The sequence below is a fragment of the Apium graveolens genome, chromosome 11 (genome assembly GCF_009905375.1).
Source record: "Apium graveolens cultivar Ventura chromosome 11, ASM990537v1, whole genome shotgun sequence".
Lineage (NCBI taxonomy): Eukaryota > Viridiplantae > Streptophyta > Magnoliopsida > Apiales > Apiaceae > Apium > Apium graveolens.
The window spans coordinates 39,092,511-39,098,160 of record NC_133657.1 but is presented as its reverse complement, the minus strand read 5'-3'; the positions used below and the strand labels follow the sequence as shown (position 1 = coordinate 39,098,160).

Below are 5,650 nucleotides of genomic sequence, written 5' to 3'. Positions count from 1 at the left end.
GCCTCGTGGATATGTAATAGAGCGATCAGCCAACTATAAGGACATATAAATAGGCTTGGGATCAGGTAGATCAAACTTCTTAAAGACAGAAAAAGGCATCAGATTGATGCTAGATTCCAAATCACATAAACACTTGTCGAATGACAAGTTTCCAATGGTGCAAGGAATAGTGAAGCTTCTAGGATCTTTAAGCTTCGGAGGAAACTTCTGTTGCAGTACAACACTGCATTCCTCTGTGATAGCTACATTCTCTAAGTCATAAAGATTCACTTTCCAAGAGAGAATACCTTTCATAAACTTTGAATAACTAGGTCTCTATTCAAGAGATTCAATGAAAGGTATGTTCATTTGAAGTTTCTTGAACACCTCCAAAAACTTCACAAACTGCTTATCCAACTTTTGCTTCTGCAGCCTCTTAGGAAAAGGAGGTGGAGGATAGATCTGTTTCTCCCATGTATGACCCTCAGGAGGAGTGTGTTCCACAGTTTTCTTCCTTGGTTCCACTTCTGCTTCCTTTTGCACATCTTCTTCAGCAACAACTTCATCTTCCGAAGATTTAGATTTTTCAGGATTTGCAACCTTCCCAGACCTCAGTGTAATTGCCTTAACCTGCTCTTTTGCTTCCTTCTTGCCTGGAATTTATGTGTCACTAGGTAGAGTACCAGGTTGTCGATTCAGCAAGGCATTGACAATCTGACCAATTTGATTCTCTAACGTCTTAATAGAAACCGCTTGACTCTTGCACATGAGCCTCAACTCCTCCAATTCAGATTTTTTGATTAGCTTGACTTGTACCTCCATTTGGTAACTACTAAAGTTGGAATTGTTGTCTTGGACCATATTGTGGTTGTTGAAAACCAGGATGGTTGTACTGCTTTGCTGCATACTGCTGATAAGGCTGTTGAACCGTATTCTGAGTGTTGCTCCAACTAAAGTTAGTATGATTGCGGTTGTTGGGATGATAGGTAGCTGGAACTGGGTGTTGCGACCTCTGAAAGTTGCTCACGAACTGAGCTGATTCACTAGATATAGCACACTGCTCTATCTCATACGTACCAGCACAAAGCTCACAGATACTAGTAATCTGATTAACTCCATAATTAGCCAAAGAATCCACCTTCATCGTCAAAGCCTTAAGCTGAGCAACTATAGAAGTAGTTGCATCCACCTCTAAATTCCTGCTACTTTGCCTTGATTTAGTCTCTGAGAAGGGTTCTGGTATTCATTAGCAGCCATCGGTTCAATCAACTTATAAGCTTCATCGTAGCTCTTAGTCCATAAGGCTCCACCTAATGCTGCATCGAGTATGGGTCTAGACTGTGCTCCCAAGCCATTATAAAAGCAGTTGATAATCATTCAGTCAGGCATCCCATAATGAGGACACTTTCTAAGCATCTCTTTATAACGATCCCAAGCTTCACACAAAGACTCTCCTAATTGATGCGCAAATTGAGTAAGAGCATTCATGATTGCAGCTGTCTTCTCCATATGAAAGAACTTAGTAAGAAACTTTTGAGCAAGATCTTCCCATTTATTGATAGAGCCTGGTGGTAGCGAATGCAACCAACACTTAGCTTTATCCCTCAGAGAGAATGGGAAAAGCCTTAGCTTTATAGCATCTTCAGAAACATTGTTGAATTTGAAAGTGTCACGAATCTCGATGAAATCTCTAATATTCATGTTGGGATCTTCCATCGGAGAACCCCCAAACTGAACCGAGTTTTGCACCATCTGAATTGTGCTAGCCTTGATTTCAAAAGTGTTAGCCGCGATGGCTGGTCTGACAATGCTAGACTGAATATCATTGATCTTCGGTTGAGAGTAATCCATCAAAGCCTTCGTATTCGCTTCTGGTTCACCCATTACAACAAGAGCTTCTTCTTCAACTTTCTCAACTAAGACCTCTTCTACAAATTCCTCATCTGCTTTATCCAGTGTTCTCTTTCGAGATAGAGAATGCGTTACCATACACGCTCTCTAGAGTACCTGAAAAAGCAACAAACAAACAAATAAGTAAAATATTCAATTTAGTGAACTTTAATGACCACTGATGTCAAGCACATAAACTAAAAATTAACACCGAGTCCCCGACAGCAGCGCCAAAAATTTCTTAGGATAAAAACATGCGCTAATTTTCACGTAAGTATACGCGATCGCAAGTAATATGTAATTATTTCTAGTTCGTTCCCGCAGAGACTCTTTTAGGTTAAATTCAATTTATGCACTTATGCAACAATGGTATGGTTATTATTCAATGTTAATATGATAACAAGTTGAGATTGTTTACAGCTACGAGATTATATTAACTAATATTAGCTAAGAGAATTAAGGTTGATTTACTTATATAACACGAACATTGGATTCTAACTTTATTAAATACTTCATTCAATAGCCTTTTTGTTCTTAACCTTAGAATGCAATGGGGATGACACTAATCAGATAACACGAAACTAGTAAACGCTAACTTTCGTTGTACGAATACCCTTGTAATAATCCCAACTTTTGGAAATTTTTGAAACCCTGATGAATAGTAACTTTTGCTGACTATGCTGATTAAGAAAAATTATCAGACCACGATATATAGGAGTACTGTTATGGAAATTCTAAGATCGTATTAGTATTCCATAAAGTAAATGAGTGTATGTAAATGTCTTCAGAATCCAAATTCGAACACTTTGATTTTTCTCGAAAATCCACCAGATACCGAAAGAATTGAGTATAAGGTAACATGATTAAAAGGATTTAAATTCAAAAATTATAAGAGAGGATCATAAAAGAAATATAAAATATTGAGAAAGGTTTAGGGAAACTGAAGTAATAAGATCCCGGATATGATCCCTCAAATGACAAACGAGAATGAAAGATAAACGAACCGTATAACAGATAAGCGGTCATTAGCCAAGTAATTAAGGATTAATCAAAGAGGTTAGTAGATGATGATGTCATCACACCACAAAGGGAAGACAAGTGTTAAAAAGATGACACAAGCTTGATGACATAAGCATGACAAAGGGGTTTTGTTTTGTTGATTAGTTTTGGGTCATGGAAAATTAACCATGGTAAAAAGCTAAACAATTGTTAAGACAAAAAGAGAAGCAACCAAGCATAATTTCATAAAACAAAAAGAAGATAAGTTGATTTTTGCTTCCAAGAACAAAAGCTCTCGGCCAAAACAATACCAGCAACTTCAAACTTCCATATCTCCTATAATTTTCACTCAAATGTTGTGTTATATAGCTCTTTGCAAAGGTATTGAGATGTCCTACAACCCTTGTTCACAAGTCTCGTCCAAATAATCATGGTAAGATCCTCATTTTTACAGTTCTTTCAATCTGACTTTTAGAAACTTCAAAACCTAACTTTATGTTCTTGATTTCTTTGGAAAGATCAAGCTTGTAGGAGGCTCCCTAAGGCTTCCTAGAAACTTAACACCACCCAAGGAAGGTATAGACTTCAAACCCTAGCCTTTACTTTATTTGTTAGTAATTTTAATGGTTGGTTTTGTGAAATGAGAAACATGGATTGTGATTATTAGTAGTTTGGTTTGATTTGGAAGTGTTTTGGTAATTGAAGCTTGATTATAGTTGATAGGTCTTGATTGTGGTTGTTTGAGTTGAAAAACTTGGAGGTTATGGACTGATGTGGTATGTTTTAGGTGAATTTTTTTTGTATGGATGGTTATGAGTTGGTTGGTGGTTAATTGGAGTGGTATGAACATTGGTAATCGCGTAAACATACCCGTCGTAATGCCCGTTTTCATTCAACTGCTTGTACTTAGTGTTCGGGACAGAAAACTCACTGACAAATCTGTAAACTTGCCATGTTTGGCTAGATCATGTCGTAAGCTTCATTTTGGTATGTGGTTCGCTTAGATCCGATTTACGGTTTAGGAGAAACGACTATTTTTAAGTTACGGTGTTTTGCGAAAGAACCTTTACCCCTCGCTTAACTTTGAAACCTTGTTTAAGGCCCTTAAAACACTTATTAGATTACAAAACAATTATGTAAGATTAATTAGTCAGTTGGTAAAGTTCTCGTGAAAGAGTCGCCTTAAAATTCATAATGATTAATTTATTAAAATTGGTGGAGCCGAGGGTGCGCGAGCGATTAATGCAAATTGTTAAGCGTATAAGCGACCGTTAGGGTATGAGTGAGTTTTGACTAAATTCTTAAGCGAACGTGGTCTAATTCCGACTTATGTTGTTGTTCACAGGTTACCGGATCCACTCTAAGATTAAGTCGACCCCGGAACACTCAGGCAAGTTTTCTACCCGTTATACTGTTGTTGTGATGTAAATATATTGATGCATTATCTTGAGATAAGTGCATGACTGTTATTAGCAAATCTTGCGATATATTGGAGCATGTTGATATGGTATATATATGCATGTTGTGAAATCTTGATATTTTATTATCCATTCAAATGCTTATAAACTGCATAATACCTATGCTAGAGAAAGCAGTAGTTGCGTATACCCTTAGTATAAGGGACCCAAAGGTGAACATTTTTCTAAACCGGGAGTTGATGTTCCCGAGGATAATATATATATATATATATATATATATATTCATATATATATAGTTTTTTATAACTATTAATCGAATAAGGTATATTCGATATTTTTGAATAATAATCAAACTTATTTTCGATTATGCGAATAAAGATCGTACTTTCGTATAAGTGTATCTTTTGTTATTTATTATTCGTTTCAAGTATGAGTTTTTAAAACTTCTACTTCAATTATTTTTATAAAGATTATCCTTATGGGAATATTATTTAAATAATAATATTCAGATATTTTCTAACATATCGGGAATGATTTATTTTATTAAATAATCATTACTCTAAACATTCTTTAAAATATTTTCGAGTCTTCAAAATGATTTTGAAGGCTAGAGCGGATCCCAAAACTCGTTTTCAAATTTAAGATCTTCCTTTCGAAGGGGACTTGAATACTCGCTCAAAAATCTGAGGGATCCGGCTCTGTGGTGTATTTTATATTTGCAACGAGGTTGCTGTTTTGAGAACACAATTTGATTACTTGCCCAACGTTCGGGAAGTAAGTCCATCTAATTGAGTCGGCATAAGCGACAGGTCGGGGAACGGTCTATGAAGGTGTAAGAGGTTGGGTGACAGTCCATCCACGCGTGAGTGGCCGGGTAATGGTCTAGCGCGAGGTCCTAATGCGGCCAGGGTGATGACCGGCGAGGAATTCATCCATCTACAGTAGAAAAGGTTACTTAATGGGTATCTTTTCCTGATCAGCAAGTTATCGGGTTTATGCCAAAGTTTTTCTTCTTTCCAAATTCATTGGGTATTATAACTCTGTTTATACTTTTTATAATAGAGGTTTCCAAGGAAAGTATGAGATATATATATAGGTGTATATATATATCGAGACTTAATGAAGTATCTCGTAACTTCATTTCTTTTGAATGATACTTCAAAGTTTGAATCTATTCAAGTCTTATCTTGTAGTCTCATCTATGTGATGAACTTTTGAAACTGATTATAACTTGAATTATGGTAGTTCAAGTAGTATTCAGAAAAGATATAAGTATATTGGAGTATCTTGTAACTTCATCTTTTCAACTTATATCTAGTTAATGATTATCTTATGCATGACAAAGATTTTCAGAAAAATCTTGA

The 5,650-nt window shown here is 36.0% G+C and overlaps 1 non-coding gene across 1 annotated transcript; it reads left to right on the top strand.

The window, feature by feature from the left end:
- Nucleotides 1-1,366: 1,366 nt before the first annotated feature.
- Nucleotides 1,367-1,473, top strand: LOC141698816 (small nucleolar RNA R71). Its single transcript, XR_012565317.1, has one exon. It is a non-coding gene; the product is annotated as a small nucleolar RNA R71 (small nucleolar RNA).
- The last annotated feature ends 4,177 nt before the right edge of the window (nt 1,474-5,650 follow it).